The sequence below is a fragment of the Euprymna scolopes genome, chromosome 4 (assembly GCF_053919585.1).
Source record: "Euprymna scolopes isolate OS-2025 chromosome 4, ASM5391958v1, whole genome shotgun sequence".
NCBI classification, from domain to species: Eukaryota; Metazoa; Mollusca; class Cephalopoda; order Sepiida; family Sepiolidae; genus Euprymna; species Euprymna scolopes.
The window spans coordinates 99,077,146-99,104,811 of record NC_136485.1 but is presented as its reverse complement, the minus strand read 5'-3'; the positions used below and the strand labels follow the sequence as shown (position 1 = coordinate 99,104,811).

The 27,666-nt window shown below is 34.2% G+C and overlaps 1 protein-coding gene across 1 annotated transcript in view; it reads left to right on the top strand.

Moving 5' to 3' along the window:
• LOC145269103 (uncharacterized) overlaps positions 1-27,666 on the top strand; it is a 223,163-nt gene that overhangs the window by 51,483 nt on the left and 144,014 nt on the right. The window lies entirely within an intron of this gene.

The window sequence follows — 27,666 nt, the reverse complement described above, 5'->3', positions numbered from 1 at the left end:
ATGCTGAGGACGTGACTGTGCTTGTAACGAGCAGTGCCGAGATTAGAGTCGTTGACATAGAAACAAGTCGGTATGCCAAGGTCACAGGGGCCATAATTAACTACGTTAAGTCTATTGGCTTACGTATCGGTGCCTGGAGGGGTATGCCCCTTCAGGGACCCTTTGGTTGGGCTGATGGGCCATGCAAGCTACTCGGCGTCTGGTTTGGCCCCGGTCTCCAGCTGGAGAAAAATTGGTCGGAGGTATTGGAAGCGGTCAAGGTCGCATCTCATTTGTGGGCCTTGAGAAATCTGTCTTTGAAGGGTCGGGCGGAGGTATGCAATTCTCATATCTACCCCCTGATCCTTTACCGTCTATCAGTACTTCCACTCCCGGAGACCACACTAGTTGATCTGGTGCGTGCTCTTTTTGCATTCTTATGGCGCGGAAAGCAAGCCATGGTTACTCGGGAGGTCTGTTACCTGCATCCATCTGAAGGCGGTCTGGATATGCCTAGTGTGCAAATACGTTGACACACTCTTAGGCTGATATACCTGGATCGAATGTGTACACCAAGTGAGGGAAACGGTGTCTTCTGGATAGAAGACACTAAGAAAGCCTTTCAGGCTTTGGAGAGTGTGCATTCGGCTGGAGGGGAGGCACACAAGTTGTTCCGAAACGAGTGCCCTTTCTATCGCAAGTGTCGGCAGGCCTTGAGATTTCTTCTACGGGTCCAAGAAAGCCTCTCTGACACCCAGCTGTTGTCTCGCAAGGCGCTATATCGGGCCTTAGTGAGGGGATCCGTTCGAGACGAAAAGATTGAGGAGTTCGGTTTTACGAAGGAGGAGCGCCGCTCAATATGGCCTTGGGCGCCTGGGTTGAGCTGCTTCGATAATTACGAGGCATCACTCACCTGGCTGGTAATACGAAGTGCCCTCTGGGTCGGCAAAAGACTTTACGCAGCGGGTTTTACGGAGACACCCAATTGTGTCCGATGCGGAGAATGGGAGGAAGACCTTGATCATGCTTTCTTCCACTGCGCCATTGTTCGACCGTTGTGTGAGTTAGTTGAAGGCTTCACGGTTCGCATGCTGAGCGAGCGGTTTTTTGTGCTGGAGTCGGTTTCCCCGTGCTGCAACTGGGCACCGACCATGAAGAAAGAAGAACGCTATGTTTTTCTGTGTTTACTAGCAGTTATGAGAGGCGTGATTTGGACGACGCGACAGAAGGAGGTTTACGGAGGTGAGACCTTCACTGCTCCCCAGCTTGTCCTCATTTTCAAATATCGATTGAAAATGCGAATTAAGCTGGAGAAGGTGAAACTCACTCCTGTGAATTTCAACGACAGGTGGGTGAAAGTTTCGCGATTGTGTAAAGTGAATGGAGCTAATCTTGAATTTCTTTTTTGAGTGGCTTAGGTTTTTTTAAGGATTTTGGGTGACTTGATCAAACATAGACATGCATCGGACCTCCTAGAGTAGGCTAGTTAGGCATTTTTGTTCGATTTTTAACTTAGCTAGAGTATGCATGCTATCATCGCCCCAATCCCCTTTTTTTGGTTTTCCCTGTCCCAGCGTCCCTTTTTTTTCTTTTTTTTTTTTTTTTCCCCACTTCTGGTTCGATAACCCCCAATCCCGGCCCCTTAGGTGACGGATAAACTGTTTTGCCAGAGATGTGGGCCATTTTTGTTGTGTTTGAATAAAGTCAGTTTTCGTGGGACCCACATTTTTTCGACTGGCAAAACTTTTTATCCGCCACAATTAGTAGTGAGGGGGTTCTTTTTACTAACCACCTTTTAGCATTGTATATTTTTCATCCAATTTTGTAAATAAGATTTTTATCCCCAACCCCCCCACATCATGTATATATATTTGTAACTTTCGGGGTTTAAGTAGGATGTCCACAGAGTGATTCTGGTATTTTGGTGAAAGAGTCTAGTTAAGTTAACGTTATGTTAGTTAGGTCAACATTAACCCCCACCCCCCTTTTTCGGCCTTGTGCCACATTTTTATTTGTGTAATTTTATTTTATCAAATAAAATAAATATTAACTTTAGTCTTTGTCAAGTTATCCACAACTTGAACACTGACCGAAAGTCCACTACACAATCCAATAATAAATTTGCCAGGTAATAAATATGCTCTCAAAGTGCTTCAGACAAAAAACAATGAAGAATAGGCAGAAAATAAGATTTTACATGTGGGTCAAATGTGTGTTACATTCTGAATTGAGGAGCCATTTATGCTATGGTACATTGGTTACTGAAAAAATATCACAGAGAAGGATTCTAGACTGTTCTACTGTTAAACATGTCTATCGCACAGATTGCAATGCTGACTTAAAGTAGAAGATGATGAGAAAGAGATTGAGAGTGATCAGATTTTGGTGTGTGAAGTGGCTGGGGAATCGAACTTGACACTGAGAAATAACATTTTCACCTTGAAAAATCATGCAAATATTCATGAAAATTTTCCAAAGCCAAAAATGAAGACAGAGTTTTGTTCATTTGGTTACGTTTCGATTGCGTCCTAGTACTTTACTTATTAATCTTGCAAACCTTTCAGGCTCTCAAGTACTTCTGTGCATTTCTACAGCTTTTATCAACAGGTAATGGAACTAGAACTTGGCAAAACTGACTTTGAATACACTGCATCCATTTACATTTAAATCTGGTGTAAGGTGCTCTTGCCAACTGAGCTACTGGTAATGGTGATACTACCACCAGGTTGCACATGAACCAACGACTGTACTTTGATTCATGTTAAAATATCTGAAAACAGTGTATGATTTTTTCAACATTTCAAATTAAGTTAAGACTGGCAAGAAAAGGTTTGCAAGTTTTTTTTTTTCAGAAATTTAACCATACTTGGATTAATTTTCATAGTTTTCTTCATGTTAGTATTTTTTTTTTTCAATGATTACTTCTTTCTTGTTTCATGCTTTCAGTTATCTTGAGTGAATTGGTTGGTTTCTGCGACTAATCTACTGTGGACTGTGGTCTGTTGAAAGCAGGGTCAAATGTTGAGAGTCATTGGAATAGTGGAAGGGGATTAATCTTAGGGATTCTCTGTATGCTACAGACAAATTTAGGTCAAAATATCCTGAAAAAAAAAAAAAAAAATAGCCCCAAAATACAATTTTTCAACAAAATATCTCATGAATAATATTCATGAACACAATTTTAATATGAGAAAATAGAATAGATCAATTTCAAGCACATAGAACATCATTTATCTAAAGAAATCAGCAATATTTCCCCATTTTACTGCAAAATCACATTTTTTGTCAGTTCTTTTTGGAATGTTAACTGCCAAAAATTGATTTTTTTTTCCAAAAATTCCTTTTGAATCTTACCCAGGGCACCAAAAATCGTAGTCGACGGTGAAGTAATAATTGGGCCGGTGATAGGCCAATGCTTTGGATTGGGGTATTCCGATACTGCAAGATGGCCCGGGCAACACTGTCATTGTCCAAGGAACCGTGGGGGCCTGTGTTTCCTTTCACAATCCTCTTTGCAGTTTTTACTGCGAGCTCTGCCCTGCCATTGGATTGGGGATACGCAACAGAAGATAATCTGTGCCTAACACACCATGTTTTCAGAAATTCTTGGAACGTGCTGGAAGTGAAAGGTGGGCCGCCATCGGTGCTGAGTTCCTCTGGGGCACCATATGTTTGGAACAGTTGTCGGCATATGGACATCAATTTAGTTGTAGTAGTGTGACCTGATTCTAGGCGGTATAAAATTAGCCAACCAGTTAGCCTATTTGTGCGGGCAAGGTATGTGTGATCTCCAACATAAAAAATATCCATGACGATTTGTTGGAATGGCCACTCTGGGGATCGTGTTAGAATGATAGGCTCCCTTGGTTGACTAGATGCGATGGTTGAGCATACCATGCAATTCGCCCTAATACTGCGGATTGATGCATCCATCCCTGGCCAGTACACCGATTCGTTGGCACGTGCTTTCATGCCGACTACTCCTTGGTGTGCAGAATGCAGGCAGTGTACGACCTTTTTTCGTTGTGTTTTGGGGATGACGATCCTTCGATCCAACAATACTAGACCATTGTCAGTGCTAAGGCGGTGCCTCACCTCCCAATACTCACGGACTTCGGGAGCAGTGAGATTATGTGTTTTTGGGAAGCCTTGCTGTATTGTGTCTATTAATTTGTTATATTGTTGATCGCCACGACCTGCTGAAGGAATTAGGTCTTGTGATATCATGGCTATATTACTGCTGTCTGCAAATGTTGCTATTAAGGCTGTTGACTCTGTTATGTTTCTTATGTTGTTCGACTCCAGTATATCCGTTTGAGAGGGTTTTGTTGGAAATACATTGAGCAATGGATCGAGCCATGCTAAGAGAATTGGGAATCACAACAATGGGAGAATGGGATGGTGAATACTTCCCAGTCAATCCGAAATTTTCTGAATTGTTGAGGGGTCATTTCGAGATGAAGTTGGGGAGGCCTGGCAGCTGGTGCCTTAGCATAGATGGTCTGGGTAGCGGGTTCCTTGGCTTGTCGAAGGATAGACAGAGCTTCTCCCATTGTTGTGATTCCCAATTCTCTTAGCATGGCTCGATCCATTACTCTACAACTCATAACTCATTATTCTACATTTATGAATACAGTAATTTGACCATTAAGAACACAAAGATTGGTTAATCTCTTATTGTGACTGATTTTGTTGAGTCTGAATAAGGAGAAATCTAAAAGTGGGCGGCTGTTGCAATGACGTGTACAAATTTACTGAAAAATCTTAAAATTTTTACCCTTTTTTGCATATTTTGGTGTGATTTTTAATGTGAAATTACTTTTAAAAGCTATTTATAAGTTCTTGCTACTTAAGTCATTTAAAAATAATTCTAAGGGTGGGTAATTCTAAGGATGCAAAGGAGCAGAGATGATTTACAATTTTTTTTTTATGACTTTAGCCAAAATTCGCTATTTTAGCAGGGTTTTTTTTAATGATTTTTAGCCAAAATTGTTATTTTAGCATTTTTTTTTTTTTTTTATGATTTTAGCCAAAATTGTATTTTAGCAGTTTTTTGGGTTGCTAACTGCCAAACATTGCTATTTTTCAAAAATTTAATTTTATTTATGTTTCTTATCCCAAAATGCATCCAAAATGAGACTGCATTCCTGGATTTGTAGATAGACCCTCATACAGCCGACCCCTATTAATTTCACCTTTTTTTAACAACAAATTTTTAATCCTTTTTTTATTCCTCATCCAAAAATTAGTAAAGTATAAATATTTTATACTTGTATTTTTAATGGGTAGCGTTCTACAAAAGGTTTGATAAAATACACATTTAACCCATTTTTATCAACAGCTGCTAAATTGGGATTCAGGACGTGTTTACACATTAGAAATAAAATGTTTTTATGGATAAAAAAATAAATTTGTTTAATCCGTATGATGTCATGAATCATAAGTTTCAATACTAAAATAAAACTTATATGGGCAAAGTTGCAATGGCATGTGATTTTCATCAACATTTAAGACTGTATCTCTAAGAATTATTAATTCCATCTATATTATCTTTCTTTTAATGAATATGACATTATATTTATTAAGATTTTTCACTTCAGGTTTGTAGTGGAATGAGGCCGTAAATGGATGGTAACTAACTTCTTTTCATTAAAATTTTAAAGACATTCTCAATCACTGATTGCCATGCAAAAAGCACCAAACTCCTTGGCTTAACATTAAGAGGTAACATGAGTTTGAATTCATTGAGAACATTGCCAAAGCTGCTGCAAAGAAGATAGGCTCTCTCTTGCGTTAGAAAATTAATCACATTTGAGAGTATCAAGCCCATGAGTATTTTTGTCATATCTGGTGCATTTATCACTAGTCTCTTCCTCTTAGCGTCAAAAAAGAGTCTCAAATCTAATAGATCCTATACTATTGACCAAGCTCCAACCACTGCAATGTTGCATCTCTGTACCTGTTTTACAAGTAGTTTAATGGAAGGTTCTCTAATGAAGTCTCAGCATGTTCCCCCTCCACATACATACTTCTGATCAACCCGACAAGCAGCACTTCACTGTTGAGGTTTGTAGATACTGAAAGCCTTCTATTTTAATAGTTGTTTCCTGTTAAAGACTGTTAAACTTTGGAATTCCAGTCTTCTGCTTCTCTTACTGTACTGACATACAGAAATTTAAATGTATGTGAACAGATATCTCTCTGCACAATTTTCCACAATCCCCTGTTAGAACATGATATCAAATAGTAACTGCAATTCTGTCAACATATCAAAAACAAAGAATTCTATTTCATTGATCGCAATATCCAGATGAGGTACAACCAAGTGACAATACACCTTGTTTTGGGTGAAAAAGGGTTTAAAAAAACCCAACTTATTTGAAGTTGAATCTTCAGTTATATACTGCCTTATATTCAGTATCACACAAAATGCAATGTCTGACTAACTTTGAATGACCATAACTAAGATACTAATTGAGAAACTAAGACAAATTTGGAATTTTTTAAATATATCTTGCAGCACCATATATGTATACCTAAAAAGTTTTTTTTACAGTAAAAAAAAAAAAAACAGTTTGGGGTACCTATTTATACACCAGTCTCTTTCATAAAGTGAACTTGTGGTACTTTCAAACATTGACAATATATTATTTTTATGATTTGGCTTAGGTTTAAATGGACATTTAAAAAAAAAAGAGTCCACCTGTATGTTTTTTGTTTTGTTGCATTTTAGGCAAGTATAACAATAACAGTCAATGCGTTTTTTTGTTTCTTGCTATGGGCATAGGAATTTTGGACACATTTGTTATTGGCAATTTGGCTATGTTGTACCAACCATTTTAATGTCTTCATATTGTCAGCCATTTTAATAAATACAATCTTTAATGGTACGTTAATAAAGTATAGGTTAGCTGCTGCCATATCAAATCATACACAAAAATTTGAAAATGTCATCCATACCTCTCAAAATTTTTTTCAAACTTTTCCCATTGTTGGCATAAAAAAGTAGGTAATCCCGAAAATTTGAGCTCAAAGCATTTTTCAAAATATTGCATTTTGAAGATTTTGAGTATGTTGCAAAAGGCCACAAAATCATGTTATTAGATAATTACATTTGTTGTGCATAGAAAGAAAATTGCAAATTATTTATCCTAACATGTTTCGAAGATATCAAATAAACTGAAGTTCTTAAATTTTTGCAAATTCAGCAATTGTTTTATCATAATATTCATCAAAGATTCTGTAGGTTCTACCAGTGATTGTAGTAGGTGTCTATATAGCACTTAATATAATGTTCTTTTTTTATGTGAATGTGAACACATTACCTATTAAACATCAAAGCTTCTGATACATTGGTTTGAGAAAAAGATTCTCCAAATGCAGCCTTTAATTCTGCAGTTGGGTAAAGAAGGTTGTAACATTGCGTAGATTGAAGTTTTGTTGAACACAGATATTGGCATGACGGTCAAAGGTAGATTTCCTGTTGAGGATTAGAAAGTTATGGCCAATGATGTGCACACAGGAAAGCTGCTGTCATCTATCTGGTATGCACTGGAGTTTATTGCAATTTCTGTTAACATATCAAAAGCAAAGAACTCTTTTTCATTGATCGCAATATCCAGATAAGGTACAACATTTGTATGTCAAATGGAATCAATTAGATCTTGGAAAAGATGGAACCACAACAGAGTGTCTCTTCACCACACACAAGCTGTGATCAACAAAGTAGATGGCGAGTGGAGAGATAAATTTTCTAAATGGGGTCAACATCTGTCCATCATATTGAGAGTGATTTTCTTCTAATTGAATTTTTAGGTATGTGATAATATTATTAAAAAATAAAAAAGACACATTAAATAAATGCTTGGTTTAGATTTTCACTATTTTCTGTATTCACTTTTAAGTGAATTTATTTTTCAAATAGGTTTTTTATAAAATATGATAGGGGAATTTTTTTTTTTTTAAATTTACGATGTACCAAAAAAAAAAAGAAAAGAACTCCTTAAACTGTATTTGGGTTTATACTTACCGGCACTAGGACCTCAAAAGTCTTTATACTAATGTAATGCTGTCGCTTGAGTGGAGCCCTCGGTGTAGCTACTCCTGAGAGGTTCAGCTCCCAGGCTAAGCTAATTGCCATAATTCCTACACCCTGATTACATTAGTAATATGTCAACTAATAAATATTAGGGCTGATGTGTGTTTGGCTGGATAATACGATTCAATAACCATGATAAAATGACAATTTTTTATCTGGGATTTATTTCTGTGCAAAAAGATAAGAGCCAGTTCGCTTATAATTTTGACCAGCTGAGTAATGGAACTGAAAACCCTACCATATTACAAATAATAAAACATGTTAAATAAATTGCATTCTTTTAAAGATTATTTACCGAAAGTATGCAAAGTGGTGTTGTTTTTATTTGGGTTTTTTTTATGCAAGTAAAATAAATTTACATCATATTTTTATAGTTTAAAAACAATAAAAATTTATCATTTTTCATTAGCAATGGAAAATTGAGTTCAAACCTTTTTTTAGAAATCATTTGTCAAATTGGAAATTAAACTCAAATTTTTCTGATTAATCATCCCAACACTAGTTCAAACATCACCTTATACACCCTTTGAACCAGACGTAACTCAGCGTTCGCTCGGCTTTCTTTGGATCATGACATCAACAGCCGAATAATGCCGAGCATTGCTGATGAAATCATGAAAACACTACGTAAAAAGAAAATATTAAAATTGTAAATGTAGAAATATCAACAGAAAAAAAAGCAAAAACCTACTGTCATTTTTAATTTTTATTAACCGTGTGAAGAAAAGTTGGGTTTTTTTGTGTCAAATAAATAATTTTTAAGCAAATTCTTTTTTTCAAATAAATAAGCAAATGTTTTTTTTTGTCCAATAAATAATTTTAAGCAAATGATTTTGATGATTTTTCTTGTTTGTCACGTATTTTTTTTTATTTTATGAAGGAAAATTAAAACAAACTTTTTTTAGAGCAGGGGTAGGGGGGGCATATTTTTCAAGTATTTTTTATGAAACAACAAAAGTGGGTGGGTTGGGTTTTTTTTTTTTGGCCAATTGACTTGGACTCTTTTTTTTTCTATTGCCAGGAAAATTTCCTTAGGAAGATGTTTTTTTTCCTCAGACTTTTGGACAGCATCAGACGATGGCAAAGGGGACAGAGAATAGGTAGTGGGCATGTAAGGAAGCTCTTCACCAACCTCTTTTTGCTAAGATGCACATTTTATTGCTTTTGCCATTAGTTTCCGCTGTTGACAAAAATCTATTATGACATCCAGTTCATTTTTTTTCTTTTTCCAAATTCTCATCTATTGCTCGAGCACACGCACGTCATGTTGAAACTCAGCGCGCATGTTGTGATTGGTTGATCGCTATGTTACATCAGACAGCAACCAAACTCGAGTTGTTAACGTTGTGTTCTGAGAAAAAGCGAGCTGAACGCTGAGTTATATCTGGTTCAAAGGATGCATAAGTACTCACTCTTGTACATAGTTGTTTTCTGATAATTGTTTTTTTTTTTTTATCAAGATCACTCCAGACAGGGCATAAAACCACTTGATGTAAGGAGCTAAAATAAAAAAACTTGTCAACAAATGTTAGATGGAATAGATTTTGACCCAGATAACATCAATTTTCCCTTTTTGTCAGAAACATTACTCATGGAATATGAGGACTAAAGATCAAAATAAGGGAAGCAAGTGTTATGAGGGTGTTGAAAGTAAATCTAGGATCCACTTTCTACTCCCGTTAAATTATATACATTTATTTAAAATTAAGTATATTGATAACGTGAACTAAAAAAGAATATTTTTTCAATACACGAGAAGAGCTTCTATAAATAATAATTAGATAAACATTAGGAACTACACAAATGCACCACTGTTTGAAAGTTAACACATTAAGATTGGAATATACCTCATAATATCAACAAAATTGTTTCCATTATTTTGAAAACTTGCAACAGAAGTTTAACTTAAATAACAGTAATTTATAAACTCATAATTTGAATTAGCTTAAATTTTAACATGTGCCGTTTGAAAGTTAGTACTTTATGAAATTATTTTGTTAATAGTGGCATCTATATATCAGGCCCGAGGCTTATTGAGTGATTTATTTTCATGGTCATCTTTGCGGCATTCACCTTGGGTTGGTTGAGCCGGCTCTTTCCAACAAGTTCACCAAGTCCCGAAGACTGGCTGACCAGATACTGTGATCCAAAGCTGCTTCTATTATGAGTCCAAGCCATTTGCAGTTCCAGTGATGGATCCCATAGGTGAGGGCCAGAATCAGTTCAGAATCCTGCTTTGCTGTCCTGAGCCAGGGTTTGAGTTGACCACTGCAACGTTTCTTCCAGCCTAGTGGTGGTGTTAGATCAATGACTTCATAGATAAAGTTACTTGCATGTGTCAAAGGCCATAGATGAACCAATTAAGGCATCTGGTAAAAAGAGATTTTTGCAGGCAGTGGATCATGCAGCAAGTGTGAATTGTACTGCTGGAGAAAAACTTGCCAGCAGACACAGAGGATATGGCATAGGCAGTAATGGTTGAAATCCCTCCAGTTTACATAGGTCACTTGCATGCATAAGTTTTACAATCATAAAGAGAATGGTGTGGACAAGGGCTTAGTAAATTCTGACTTATTTCTTTTCGAGACTAAAGCTATGATCGAAGTCGACAGAAGGTGATGCAAGAATTGCTGATGCAGTTAAGGATGCTTTTGTCCCCTTGGCCTGCTGATGATCGACCTCTTCAAGAGTTTCCATGTTGAGAAAAACTGTTTTTCATTCGTAAGAAAAACAATATGACTTCTGTGGGTTTCTGTGTAATAATCAGAAACTACATAAAATACAGTTTCAGAAACTACATGAAATACATGCTTATGATTTTTACATTGAGTTTTTCATTCATTTTCTTTGATGTTTTCCATTCGTTTTATTCAATCAAATTCTTCATTATTTATGTTTTAAATTGTTTCATTCAGATTTATCAAATCCTAGAACATTGAGACCCATGTACACGGCAAGATAAACTTTTGTTCATGTTGCAGTGTACAATGTTCTGAGTGACTACTCAGAACATTCCATGTACAATTCTTGCAGTTATGTACCTAGAAAACTTCACTGGAATAAGGGGGAAAAAAAGCAATCTTAAAAGTTAGTGTCCCCTATAATGCTGAGTTAAACAGAGCTGAGAGGGAAAAGATAACGAAATATTAATGCTATACATATATAAGGAAATATCAATGTCATACATATATAACGAAATATCAATGTTGTACATATATAACGAAATATCAATGTTATACATATATAACGAAATATCAATGTTATACATATATAACATAAAAAGAAAGATCTCTATTTTCAGTAATTATAGGAGCAACTATATTCATAAAAATAATTTAAAAAACTAGCCAGCAAATATACCCAGTGAACCAAATGCAAGGAAGTTACAAAACATTGCACTTTGAAGGATGGTTAGAATCTTAAAAAGATCTCTCGGTTGGAATGTATGAGATAGCTGGTGAATGTTTAGGATCTGGTAGGATGCCCCATCCCCAGCCAGAACAAAATGATAAGAAAATTGAAAAGAAGAAAAAGACATATATACAGGAATTCACACACACACACACTCTCATATACCCCCCCCACACACACTTGATTGCTATCATTTATTCAATATATATCAATTAGAATGTTTATTATTACTTGTTTCTGTGCAACTGTCATTTAAAAAGAATCGAGGTATTAGGATCAGCTCGCTGTTGAAGGCCATGGAAAACATAGTAGAAACTGATAAAGAAAAAGGGATATTAACTTGTTTACTAGTGATAGATTAGTCTGGAAGTCAATTTCAAAGAGCCGTCCCAGACATGCCAGCATGTAAAATAGATGGCAAATCAATTATTATGCCTTACAGTTACTACCATCACATCATGAGTTTTTATACAGGATCTTTTGTAATACTATAGTTGACTTGGCTTTTGCGGTTGTAATACTTAATTCTTAGGAAATTCCAAATGTTGTTAGCAGTTCTGAAATCATTTGGTGATAAATTACTTAAATCAACTCTTGTGAATATTAAATACATTTTTTCTGATATTTTGAAAATTTGATCCTTGATTGGTAATCCATCGAGATTTTGTAAAAAGAAATTCAATAAGAAAACTTTTAGAGGTAGATATGTTTAATTATCCAAAATCAACCAACCAATGTTTGAATAATTTAGTTGCTTGCTTGTTTCAATTACGATGTAGAGACAACCAAAATATGTCCATATGATTTGTGTGCATCAGCTTGAACCTCGACCAAAACTTATGAAAAAATATATATAACTTGAATTCCCTCACATATAACCGAAACCAAAACTTATGAAAAAAATATATATAACTTGAATTCCCTCACATATAACCGAAACCAAAACTTATGAAAAAAATATATATAACTTGAATTCCCTCACATATAACCGAAACCAAAACTTATGAAGAATTCTTGGTAAAATTATTTATTACAAGAAATGGAAGTCCATAACAATTACACGACTGTAACTTGGATGTAATTAGTAGTAGTAGGCCTGCTACTATAAGTAGGAATATACTGAGGTTTTTAAAATTATCTTTCATATATTATATACTAGCGGGGCTACCCGGCGTTGCTCGGGACCATATAAACAATGAGAAAATTGAAGTTGATTTTGAACATATTTGTTATTCTTCGGATAGAGGAATTTTTAATGTGTATGTATCATTAGCTTTTTCGAGCAAATGAATATTTTACCTACCCTAGGACGGGTATTACATGTATCAAGTAATTGTACATTATCTAGGATAAGTAATTTATACAATATATATGAAATAATGTTTCCTTTGCGGGGATGGGTTATATGCAACACATATTTAAAATAATGATACCTACCTTCAGATGGGTAATTAAAATACATACATGAAACAATTCCACATACTATTGACAGGTATTGTACAACATGTTAAATAATTTCTCTTACCACCAAGGCTACCATAATTTTAAGAAAACTGAAACAATTTTTAGAAAGTAGCCCGGGACCGTATAAACAATGAGAAAGTTAAATTTGATTTTGAATATATTTGTAATTCTTAAGAGTGAGAAATTTTTAATGTCTATGTATCATTTGCTATTTCGAGCAAAAGAATATTTTACCTAGCTAGGACGGGTATTAGACGTATGATATAATTGTATCTTACCTAGGGTAGATAATTTACAGCATGTATATGAAATAATTTTACCTTTGCAAGGACGATGAATACACAACACATATTTAAAATAATTTTACTTTTGCAAGGACGGTGAATATATAACACATATTTAAAATAATTTTACCTTTTCAAGGACGGTGAATATATAACACATATTTAAAATAATTTTACCTTTGCAAGGACGGTGAATATATAACACATATTTAAAATAATTTTACCTTTGCAAGGACGGCGAATATATAACACATATTTAAAATAATTTTACCTTTGCAAGGACGGTGAATATATAACACATATTTAAAATAATTTTACCTTTGCAAGGACGGTGAATATATAACACATACATATTTAAAATAATTTTACCTTCACTAAGATGGGTCATTTAAATAAATATATTAAACAATTTCACATACATTTTTTTTACCCAAAAACGGACATTACTTTCTCCAACTTAACCCCCAAAAGAAAACCCAAGAGCACGTTTAAAATTAACATCATCATGCTTCTTTCTACCCACTACTACAACCATCACATCATTCCCGGATGAGTACATAAAACATTTTAACAAATATAGATCACCTCCTATAGAAACTGGCCTAGGAAACTTTCATAGAAAACCAACAATATATTAATCTAATTGTGAGATCATTAACTGTTCAAGCCATATCTGGAATTGACCACAAATGAAGTAATTTTGAGATAGAAAATTGTTTAAGCCATTTCCGGTACAAACTTTATATTTCACCACCTTCATTCAGGGCGACGCTGATTATTCTGCTAATATATATTTGCCCCTATCTCATTTAATCCCGGGCAACACCAGGAATAAAATTCCTGGTGTTATATATATAATATATATTTCCATCAATCTCCTTCAATCCTGGTGTTAATATATATTTCCATCAATCTCCTTCAATCCTGGGTGACGCCGGGGATATTGCAAATAAATTATCTCACGTATCTCATGCAAGCTTGAGTAATGCCGGATATTCTGCTTTTGTATAAGTGCAGCTATCTAATACAATCCCGGGCGACGCCAAGTATTTGTCTATTCTGTATTTGTACCTATATCATTTAATCCCAGGTGATGCCAGGTATTCTGTTAGTATTTATCTGCACCTACATTATTAAATCCTATATATTTCCACCAATCTCATTCAATCCAAAGTACCGCCAGGTATTTTGCTAATATATATTCTAACCTATTTCATTCGATCCCAGGCAACGCCAGATGTTCTGCTAGTACAATTAATCCAATGAAATCCTGGGCGACGCAAGGTATTCTGCCATTATATATTTCAATCAATCTAATTCAATCCAAGGCAACGCCAGGTATTCTGCTAATATATATTTGCATGTATCTCATTCAATTCCAGAGGATTCTGGGTAATCTGTAAGTATATATTGAATCCCATAATTCTTGGATATGTTACAAATTTCCACAATCATTTTTCATAATTAAACCCACATATCTTCCCACTCTTACTAAAATAACTTTGATACATTTCACATGTAATCATTTTTCATAATTCTTGGATATGTTACTAATTTTGACAATTATTTTCACGATTGAATTCACATTATCCTTCCTCGTACTAAAGTAATAACTTTGATACATTGTCTGGGCTGTTTATTTTATTACAAACACACCAATAAAATAAATCACATTTCATCATTTCTCATAATTCTTGGATATGTTACTAATTTCAACAATTTTTAATGATTTAACCAACATAATCGCGCCTCTCTTACTAAAATATCAACCTTGAGACATTGTCTGGCTGGTTATTTCATTACAAACACACCAATCAACTCATATTTCATCATTTTCATAATTCTTGGATATGTTACTAATTTCAACAATAAATTTTCTTGATTTAACCCAAAGTATAGCCCCGCTCTTACTAAAATAATAACTTTGATACATAATCATTATGAACACACCAATCAAATAACACAAATTTCATAATTTTTTATAATTCTTGGATATGTTACTAATTTCGACAATTATTGTTTATGATTTAACCCACATAATACACCCCCTCTTTCTAAAATAATAAATTTGAGACTTTATCTGGGCTGTTTGTTTCATTATAACACACAAATAAAAAAAACTTTTATTTCATCACTTTTCATAATTCTTGAATATATTACTAATTTCGACAATCATTTTTCATGATTTAACCCACAAAATCCCCTTCCACTTACAAAAAAAATAACTTTGAAACGTTATCTGCCTGGTTATATCATTCCATACACACCAATCTAATAACTTAAATTGCACCGTTTTTCATAATTCTGTGATATGTTACTAATTTCGACAATCATTTTTCTTCATTTACTCCAAATAACCCTCCCCCTTACAAAAATTATAACTTTGAGACATTGTGTGGCTGGTTATTTCATTACAAACACACTAATCAAATAACTCACATTTCATCATTTTTCAATAATCTTGGATATGTTACTAATTCCTACAATTATTTTTCCTGATTTAACCCACATAGTCCTCTTCCTCTTACTAAACTAATAACTTTGAGACACCGTCTTGGCTGGTTATTTCATTACAAACACACCAATAAAATAAATTACATTTCATCATTGTTCATAATTCTTGGATATGTTAATAATTTCGACCATCATTTTTCATGATTTAATCCACATAATCTCCTTCTTCTTACTAAATTAATAACTTTGCTACATTGATCTACATAAAGCATTTTGTATTCCCAAGTAGTCACCCATCTGATAATGACCAGACTCCATGTTGCTTAACTTTAGTGATCTGCATAAATCATTTGGTAATCCCAAGTCGTCACACATCTTAGAATGACCAACCTAAATGTTGCTTAACTTTGGTTATCTACATAAAGCATTTTGTATTCCCAAGTAGTCACCCATCTTAGAATGACAAAACTCATTGTTGCTTAACTTTGGTTATCTACATATAGCATTTGGTATTCCCAAGTAATCACCCATTTTTAATGACAAAGACAATGTTGCTTAACTTTGGTGATCTACATAAAGCATTTTGTATTACCCAGTAGTAACCATACCATCCGATAATAACCAAGACCATGTTGCTTAACTTTGTTAATCTACACAAACCATTTTGCATTCCCAAGTAGTTACCCATCTGATTATGACCAGACTCCATGTTGCTTAACTTTGTTGAAGATATACATAAAACATTTGATATTCCCAAGTAGTTACCCATCTGATAATGATCAGACTCTCTGTTGCTTAACTTTTGTGATCTACATAAAGAATTTTGCATTCCTAAGTAGCATCCCATCTGATAAGGACACGGCTATATGTTGCTTAACTTTAGGTATATACATAAAGCATTTGGTATTTCCAAGTAGTCACCCATCTGATAATGACTAAGACAATGTTGCTTAACTTTGGTGATCCATACAAAGCATTTGGTATTCACAAGTTTTCACCCATTTGTTAATGACCAAGATAATGTTGCTTAACTTTAATGATCTACATAAAGCATTTGTTATTCCCAAGTAGTCACCAATCCGATAATGACCAAGACAATGTTGCTTAACTTTGGTTATCTACATAAAGCATTTGGTATTCCCAAGTAGACACCAATCTGATAATGGCCAGACTCCATGTTGCTTAACTTTGATGATCTTCGTAAAGTATTTGGTATTCCCAAGTAGTCACCCATATGATAATGACTAGACTCCATCTGGAATGACAAAGACAATGTTGCTTAACTTTGGTGATCTACAAAAAGCATTTGGTATTCCCAAGTAGTCACCCATCAGATAAATGTTGCTGAACTATGCTGAACTACATAAAGCATTTGGTATTTCCAAATAGTCACCCACCTGATAATTGGTTATCTACATAAAGAATTTTGTATTTCCAAGTAGTCACCCATTTGTTAATGACCAAGAACATGTTGCTTAACTTTAGAGATCTATACAAACCATTTGGTATTCCCAAGTAGTCATCCATCTGATAATGACCAAGACAATGTTGCTTAACTTTGGTGATCTAAATAAAGCATTTGGTATTCCCAAGTAATTACCCATTTGATAATAACCAAGACAATGTTGCTTAACTTTGGTGATCTACATCAAGCATTTGGTATTCCCAAGTAGTAACCCATCTTCAAAATTGTCAAATTGGACCTGTAGTGCAGAAGCATTTTCAAAATTGTTAAGTCAGACCCATACTGCACAAGACCATCAAAATTTTCAAATCGGACCTATACTGCACAAGCACTTTCAAAATTGTCGAATCTGACCTATACTACACAAGCACCTTAAAAATTGTCAAATCGGACCTATACTGCAGAAGCACCTTCACAATTGTCAAATCGGACCTATACTGCACAAGCACCTTCAAAATTTATCAAATTGGACCTATACTGCACAAGCATCTTCAAAATTGGCAGATCGGACCTATACTGAACAAGCACCTTCAAAATTTATCAAATCGGACCTATGCTGCACAAGCACCTTGAAAATTTTTCAAATCCAACCTATACTACACAAGCACATTCAAAAATTTTCAAATCCGACCTATACTGCACAAGCACCTTAAAATTTGTCAAATCGGACCTATACTGCAAAAGCAACTTAAAATTTTTTAAAATCGGATCTATACTATACAAGCACTTTCAAATAGGACCTATAGTGTACAAGCACCTTAAAATTTTTCAAATCGGACCTATACTGCACAAGCACTTTCAAATTTTTCAAATCAGACCTATAGTGTACAAGCACCTTCAAGATTGTCAAATCGGACCTATACTGCACAAGCACCTTCTAAATTTTTCAAATCAGACATATACTGCACAAGCACCTTCAAAATTGTCAAATCCGACCTATACTGCACAAGCACTTTCAAAATTGTCAAATCGAACCTCTACTGTACAAGCACCTTCAAAATTGTCGAATCGGACCTACCTATGTCATACAATCCCGGGTGACGCATGGTATTCTGCTAGTACACATCCACCTATGTCATACAATCCCAGGCAACGCCGACTGTTCTGCTACTTTATATACACCTACTTCATCCAATCCTGTGCTATTCCGTGTATTTTGCTAGTACAGATATACACCTATGTAATCCATCACGGGCGACGCATTTGGCTAGTACATATATCAACCAATTTTTTTCAATCCCAGGCGACGCCGAGTGTTCTGCTAGGAAAAATTCCATGAATTTTATCCAATCCCAAGCTACGCCGGGTATTCTACTTGTACATATGCCGGGTATTAAGCTAGTACATATATCAACCAATCTTATCCGATTCTCGGCAACGCTGGGTATTCTGCGAGGAATCATTCAATGTATTTCCATCTACGTCAGGTAATCTGCTAATACATAATACTTTTATATGAATTCTTTAAAACCCTTCCTCCTTAACTGAAGATTATATAAAAACATAACCTCCCAATACTAATAATGGCTTTCTGAATAATGTTTTTATTTCAATATTTGGGATCAGCAGTTTAGCGATTTGTGATTTTTGGAATATGACATTTTGTCTTAATTTAATATACGAAAAATATATGATACGCATCTTTTTTTTTTACTTGTCTTTTGGCTAAGATCAAAGTGTAGTATCTATTCTCAGAATTAAAGCGGTTTCATCTTTCGCCCCCCTCCCACTAAGAAAATAAGGAGGAGGTCATGCTTTGCATATCAAGCTTTAGAGAAAGAAACGTCACTCGAAAATAAGGATGGCCTTCTAAATAATGTTTTTAGTTCAGATGTGATTTTTGGAATATGACATCTTGTGTCAATTTAGTATTCAGTAAATAGAATTTTATCCAATCCCAGGCCATGCTGGGTAATCAACTAGTATATATGTCATGCTAGTGCTATGTCAGACAATCCCGGGTGACGCTGGGTATTTTGCTAGTACATATACACCAATTTTATCCAATCCTGAGCTACACCGGGTATTAGACTAGTACATATATCAACCAATCTTATCCGATCTCAGGCAACGCTGGTTATTTTGGGAGGAAACATTCAATGTATTCCTACCTCCTCCTTAACTGAAGATTATATAAAAAACATAACCTCCCAATACTAAGAATGGCTTTCTGAATAATAATATTTTTATTTCAGAATTTGGAATCAGCAGTTTAGCGATTTGTGATGTTTGGAATGTGAAATTTTGTCTTAATATACGAAAAATATATAATACGCATCTTTTTTTTTATTTGGTCTTTTGGCTAAGATCAAAGTGTAGTATCTAATCTTAGAGTTCAAACGGTCTCATCTTTCGCCCCCACTAAGAAAATAAGGAATAGGTCATGCTTGCATGTCAAGCTTTAGAAAAAGAAACGTCACTCGAAAATGAGAATGGCCTTCAAAATAACAATGTTTTTAGTTCATATCTGATTTTTGGAATATGACATCTTGTCTCAATGTAGTAATCGATAAATATGAATTATGCATCTTTTTATAATAGAAGATAATGATCGGTAGAAAATTAAGCTGTATAAGACGGTTACCTGGTCTTTTAGCTAAGATCAAAGTGTAGTATCTGTTCTTAGAATTTAAGCGGTCTCATCTTTCGCCCCCCCCTCCCACTAAGAAAATAAGGAGGAGGTTATACCTGGTATCTCAAGCTGTAAAGAAACAGACGTTACTGGAAAATAAGGAGGATTTATGCCTGGGATGTGATCAAATCCATTCACTCACATTTCGTATATGTAATGTTTACATTTTAAAACATAGTAAAACGAATCTCGTTTCCTGTCTAGACATCTCTCTCTTTCTCTCTCCCTCTTTGTCTTCCTTACTCTAATGAGAAATAGTGTTACTAAAAAAAGAAAATGGCGTTTTGCTTTGTTTTTTTTTGTAAAAATATTGATTGTTAATATTTTTTTAAGCATATTTTTTTTTACTTCACATTTTTGGCTTGTTATTTTTCGTTTAACTATCGTATCTAACTATTTTTAACCTGCTAATAACTTTGGTAACGTTTTCATAACATGAAAGTTAATATTTTGATGTGTATTGTAGTCGCCTTTTTTATTGATAACAAAATCTTATTATATACAATGTTTTTATATACAGACCGCCATTACAGCTTGCTTACGTCAAGCTCATGTGACATGACTCAGCGTTTATTAAATTACGTATAAATATTGTTAAAATGTCACTTTTTTTGCCCCCCCCCCCACCTGTACAAAAAGATCAGCTTACTAACTTAGAGTGGACCTTTCGAGCCAAAAATTCGATATTTGTCGTTCGGAGGGTCGGCCTTTCATATGAGACCAAATTTGTGAATTTTTTTTCTGTCTGTCAAAAGTTTTTAGCAGACATACAAGCACACATACATACATACACACATTTTCGCTTTTATATATATAGACTAGCGGGGGTGCCTGGCGTTGCCAGGGTGTTTGGAGATGTGTGTGTGTGTGGGGGGGGGGTAAATCTAAAAAAAATGGAAACTAAAGAATAAGCAAAGTAATAACCCTGTTTAAATGTTCTTTAAAAAGTGCAGAAAAATAAAAAAAACAGGAAACGTGATAGAAAAAAAAAGAACATGTAAGCGAACGATGTTAAAACTTCTTTAAAAAAATCGGAAAAACAAAAACAAAAAAACAGCGAACGCGATGAAAAGAAAAAGAAAAAACAAAAATATGGCATAAATAACCCTGTCTCAATATTAAAACTTTAAAAATCGAAAAAAAAAAGTTTATCTGATACCTCAGATCAAACCTGCAATCTCAAGATAACAGAGCTGCCACTTTGACTATTGTGCCATGACCGCGTGAGCGAATCTAGTTTGCTTTTTATAATATTTAAACTAATTCAAGGAACGTCTTTTGCGCATGCGTATTTAGCTAGATTGTCATAAAGGAACGATTTCTTGTTATCCCTCCCTATAGAAAAGTGTCCTATTGAGGGTGAAGGAACTAATGTTTTTAACCAATTTTTCGATATTTGTTGTCCGAAGGGTGGAGCTTCAAAATGATACTCATCTGGTGAAAATCCGTGGCCTGTGTCGAAAGTTTTTCCAAGACACACACACACACGCATTTTGCCTTTTATATATATAGACTAGCGGGGCTACCTGGCGTTGCTCAGGACTGTATAAACAATGAAAAATTTGAATTTGGTTTTGTAATATATTTGTTATTCTTATGAGAGAGGAATTTTGTATGTTTATGTATCATTTGCTATTTCGAACAAAAGAATATTTTATCTACATAAGACGGGTATTACACATATGAAATAATTGTATCTTACCTAGGGTAGGTCATTTACAGCATGTATATGCAAGGACGGGTAATATACAACACATTTATCTCATCAAATCCCAAACGATGCCAGGTATTTTGCTAATATGTATTCTCACCTATTCCATTCAATCCCAGGCAATGCTGGGTGTTTTGCTAGTATATATCTCAATCAATCTCATTAAATCCTGGGCGATACAAGGTATTCTGTTAGCATATATTTCAATCAATCTAATTCAATCCAAGGCAACACCAAGTATTCTGCTAGTATATATTTGCATCTATCTCATTACATCCCAGGTGACTGTGTATTCTGCTTGCATACATTTGCATGTATCTCAATGAATCCAGGGTGACTCCGGGTTATCTGTAAGGGTATATGTGCACGTATCTCGTTGAATCTCATAATTCTTGGATTGTTACAAATTTCAACAATTTAACCCACATTATCGCTCACCTGTCTTAAATAATAACTTTGAGACATTGTCTTGGCTGCTTTTTCATTACAAACACTTCATCGAAATAACTCACATTTCATGATTTTTCATAATTTTTGGATATGTTACTAATTTCAACAAACATGTCACATGATTTAACTTACATTATCGCCCCCACTCTTACTAAAATAAAAATTTTGATACATAGGCTATGGTATGTTACTAATTTCTACTATTATTTTTCATGAGTTAATCCACATTATCGCCCCCTTCTATCACTAAAATAATAACTTTTAGACATTGTATGGCTGGTTATTTCATTACAAACCTACCAACAAAGTAACTCACATTATATCATTTTTCATAATTCTTGGATATGTTACGAATTTCGACAATTATTTTTAATGAAGTAACCCAAATAATCGCGACCTCTTACTAAAATAATAACTTCCATAAATTGTCTGGTATGTCTACTTAATTACGAATACAGCAATCAAATAACTCACATTTCATCATTTTTTTATAATTTTTGGATATATTGTTAATTTCAACCATCATTTTTTCTGAGTTCAATCACATAATCCCTCTCCTCTTACTAAAATAATACCTTTGAGACATTTCTGGGCTGTTTATTTCATTACAAACACATCAATAAAATACCTCACATTTCATCATTTTTCATAATTCTTTGATATGTTATGAATTTCGACAATCAACTTTAATGAGTGCGCACATATAATCGCCCAATTCTTACTAAAATCATAAATTTGCTACATTGACTGGGCTGTTTATTTCATTATAAACACACCAACCAAATAACTAAAACTTCATTTTTCATAATTCTTGGATATGTTACTAATTTCGACAATACTTGTTCATGAGTTAATCCACATTGTTGCCACCTCTTATTACTAAAATAACTTTCAGACATAGTATAGCTGTTTTTTGATTACAAACACACCTATCAAGTTACTCACATTTGACCATTTTTCATAATTCTTGGATATGTTACTAATTTCGAGAATTATTTTTAATGAAGTGACCCAAATAATCGCCCCCCCCCTCTTTAACCGACACGATCCCCTTCCTCTTACAAAAATAACAACTTTGTTACATCTTCTAGCCTGTCTATTTCATTAGGAACACAACAATCAAATAACTCACATTTAATCATTTTTCATAATTCTTGGATATGTTACTAATTTCGACAATCATGGTTTATGATTTAACCTGCATAATCGACCACCTCTTACTAAAATACTAACTTTCAGACAATATCTGGGCTGTTTATTTCATTATAAACGCACAAATCAAATAACTTACATTTAATAACTTTTCATAATTCTTGGATATGATACTAATTTCGACAATCGTTTTTCATGATTTAACCCACATAATCCCCTCTCCTCTTGCTAAAATAATAACATTGAGACATTGTCTTGCTGGTTATTTCATTATAAACACACCAATCAAATAACTCACATTTTATCATTTTTCATAATTCTTGGATATGTTACGAATTTCGACAATCATTTTTCATGATTTAACACACATAATCGCCCGTCTCTTACTAAAATAACAACCATGCGACAATGTCTGGGGTGTCTATTTCATTACAAACACACGAATCAAATAACTCACATTTCATCATTTTTCATAATTCTTCGATATGTTACTAATTTCGACAATCATGTTTCATTAGTTAACCCACATAATCCCCTTCCTCTTACTAAAGTAATACATTTAAGACATTGGCTTGGCTGGTAATTTCATTACAAACACACCAATCACATAATACACATTTAATCCTTTTTCACTTTCCTTAGATACTAGTGGGGAGTACCCGGCGTTGCCAGGGTGTTTAGAGGTGTGTGTGCTCGGGAGGAGGGGGGGTTAATCAAAACACAAGAATAAGCGAAGTAAATATTTAAAAAAAAAAGTAAATGTTAAAACTTTAAAAAATCGAAAGAAAACACAAAAAAACTAACGTAAGGCAAACGAATGATGTTAAATGTAAAAATCGGAAAAACAAAAGAAAACGCGAATATGATGGAAAAATAAAACAGAAAAATGAACGTTAAAACTTCTTTAAAAAATCTGAAAAATAAAAAAAACGTCTAACACCACGATTCGAACCCAAAACCTTTAGATAATGAGGCCGCCCACTGAGCAACTAAGCTAAGACGACGTTGATGAAATTGGATTGTTTTTTTTTTAATATTTAAAGTAAATCATGTTCCGACGTCATTTGCGCATGCGTAGAAGCGAACTTGTCATGAGAGGCCGGTTTTTGCTGACCCCTCCCTGTAGAAAACTGATGATTTTAGGGTGAAGAAATTAATGTTTTTGGCCAATTTTTCGATATTTGTCCGGCGAAGGTTGGAACTTTAAAATGATACCAATCTTGTGAAAATCCGTGACCTGTGTCGAAAGTTTTTGCGAGACATACAAACACACATACATACATACAAACACACGTTTTCACTATTATATACGTATATAGACTAGCGGGGTGGTACACGGCATTGCCCGAGTGTTTGGAGTTGTGTGTGGTCCGGCGGGGGTGGGGGGATTTAATGAAAACGTAAGAATAAGCAAAGTAAAAAAAACAAAAAAGAAAACAGAAAAACGAACGTTAAAAGTTGTCTGAAAAATAAAGCGGAGGGTACTCGGGCGGTGGGGTAATCAAAACATCGAAAAAAAAAAGAAAACTAACGTAAGGCAAACGAACGATGTTAAATGTAAAAATCGAAAAAAGAAAACAGAAAAACGAACGTTAAAACTGCTTTAAAAAATCTGAAAAATACCCCTCCCCAAAAAAAAAGAAAACACGTGAAAAATGGCTTAAATAAGCCTGTTTCGATATTAAAATTTAAAAAATCGGTTGGTACCCAGGTGTTTTTGGGTGTGTGTGGTCAGTCGGGGTTGGGGGGTGTTAATGAAAACCTAAGAATAAGCGAAGTAAAAAAGAAGAAATCTCACACCACGATTCGAACCAAAAACCTTTAGATAATGACCCAACGCTCTAACCAACTGAGCTAACACGACATACATGAAATTGTGTCAGTTCTTCAAATATTTAAACTAAATCAGGTGTTATGACGTTGTCTGACACATGCGTAGAACCAATTTCGTCATGAGAGGATGGTTTTTGCTGACCCTCCCCTGTAGAAAAGTGCTGATTTCAGGATGAAAAAATTAACGTTTTTGGTAAATTTTTCAATATTTGTCGGGCGAAGGATGGGGTTTTCATATGAGACCAAGTTTGTGAAATTTTGTTCTGTCTGTCGAAAGTTTTTAGCAGACATACAAACACACAATCATACATACATTTTCGCTTTTATATATATAGAAGATGTTACTAATTTCAACAATCATTTTTAATGATCTAAACCACACAATCGACCCCCTCTTACTAAAATATTAACTTTAAGACTATATCTGGGCTGTTCATTTCATTATAAACACACCAGTCCAATAACTTACATTTAATCATTTTCATAATTCTTGGATATGTTACTAATTTCGACAATCGTTTTTTATAATTAAACCCACATAATATCATTTCCTTTTGCTAAAATAATTACTTTGTGACATTTTCTGGTTGGTTATTTCATTACAAACACACCGATCAAATACCTCACATTTTATCATATTTCATAATTCTTAGATATGTTATTAATTTTGACAATCATTTTTCATGATTTAACCCAAAAAATCCCTTTACTAAAATAATAACTTAGAGATATTATCTGGCTAGTTATTTTATTACAAACACACCAATCAAATAACTCACATTTCATCATTTTTCATAATTCTTGGATATGTTACTAATTTCGACAATAATTTTTCATGATTAAACCCACATAATTGACCCCGTCCTACTAAAGAAATAACTCTGAGACTTTTTCTGGGCTTTTTATTTCATTATAAACATACAAATGAAATAACTTACATTTCATAACTTTTCATAATTCTTGGATATGTTACTTATTTCGACAATCATGTTTCATGAGTTACCCAACATTATCGCATACCTCTTACTAAAATAATACATTTGAGACATTGTCGGGACTGTTTATTTCATTACAAACACACTAATCAAATAACTCACATGTCATCATTTTTCATAATTCTTGGATATTTTACTAATTTCTATAATCATTTTTCTTGATTTAACATTAATTATAGCTCCGTTCTTACTAAAATAATAACTTTGATACATCATCTTGGCTTTCTATTTCATTAAGAACACACCAAACAACTCCCAAGTAGTCACCCATCTTAGAATGACCAGACTACATATTGCTTAACTTTAGTTATCTGCATAAGTCATTTGGTAATCCCAAGTAGTCATTTGGAATATGACATCTTGTCTCAATTTAGTAATCGATAAATATAAATTATGCATATTTTTATAATAGAAGATAATGCTCGGTAGAAAATTAAGCTGTATAAGACGGTTACTTTGTCTTTTGTCTAAGATCAAAGTGTAGTATCTGTTCTTAGAATTCAAGTGGTCTCATCTTTCGTAGAAACAAACTTTACTCGAAAATAAGGAGGATTTATGCCTGGGATATGATCAAATCCATTCACTCTTATTTCGTATATGTAATGTTTTTGGATGCATTGTTTACATTTTAAAACATAGTAAAACGAATCTCGTTTCCTGTCTAGACATCTCTCTCTCTCTGTTTGTGTGTCTCTCTCTTTCTCTCCCTCTCTCTCTTCGTCTTCCTTACTCTAAAGAGAAATAGTGTTACTAAAAAGAAAATGGCGTTTTGCTTTGTTTTTTTGTAAAAACATCGATCGTTAATATTTTTTTAAGCATATTTTTTTTTTTACTTCACATTTTTGGCTTGTTATTTTTCGTTTAACTATCGTATCTAACTATTTTTAACCTGCTAATAACTTTGGTAACGTTTTCATAACATGAAAGTTAATATTTTGATCTGTATGATAGGCGCCTTTTTTACCGATAAAAAAACTCTTATTATATTCAATGTTTTCATATACAGACCACCATTACAGCTTGTTTCCGTCCAGGTCACGTGACATGACTCAGTGTTTATTAAATTACGTATAAATATTGTTAAAATGTCACTTTTTTGGCCCCACCCCTCTGTAGAAAAAGGATCAGATGACTAACTTAGAGTGGACCTTTCGGGCCAAAAATTCGGTATTTGTCGTACTGAGGGTCGGGCTTTTATATGAAACCAAATTTGTGGATTTTTTTCTGTCTGTCAAAAGTTTTTAGCAGACATACAAACACACATACATACATGGATACATACATACATACAAACACACATTTTCGCTTTATATATATAGACAATCTATTAATATAAAAGCGAAAATGTATGTATATGTGTTCGCTTTTTCTGTATGTCTACAAAAGGCTTTTTTCAGAGAAGCGGTCAGTCGCCTAACAACTTTTTAAAACTTTTTATATCACATGTAAATCGTAATATCTCAGAGTTAACAACGGAGCTCACCTGTCTATTTAATTTGCTCAACTTCGGGAAGATAAATATTCAACAGTTTTCACTCGCCACATGTGGGTTAGGCCTTTTCCTATAATAAAAGCGACACTAATTGTCTAGGTATTTTTCCGGTCTCGATCGCCAGAAATGTCCGAAAGCAATCAGTCTTACTCAATGTGGAAATATTATTTCCTTATATCAGAAGACAGTTGCTATTCAATTTGGACAAGTGGAGCTTTTTCTCCCTACCCCCACAACATCTTGGGG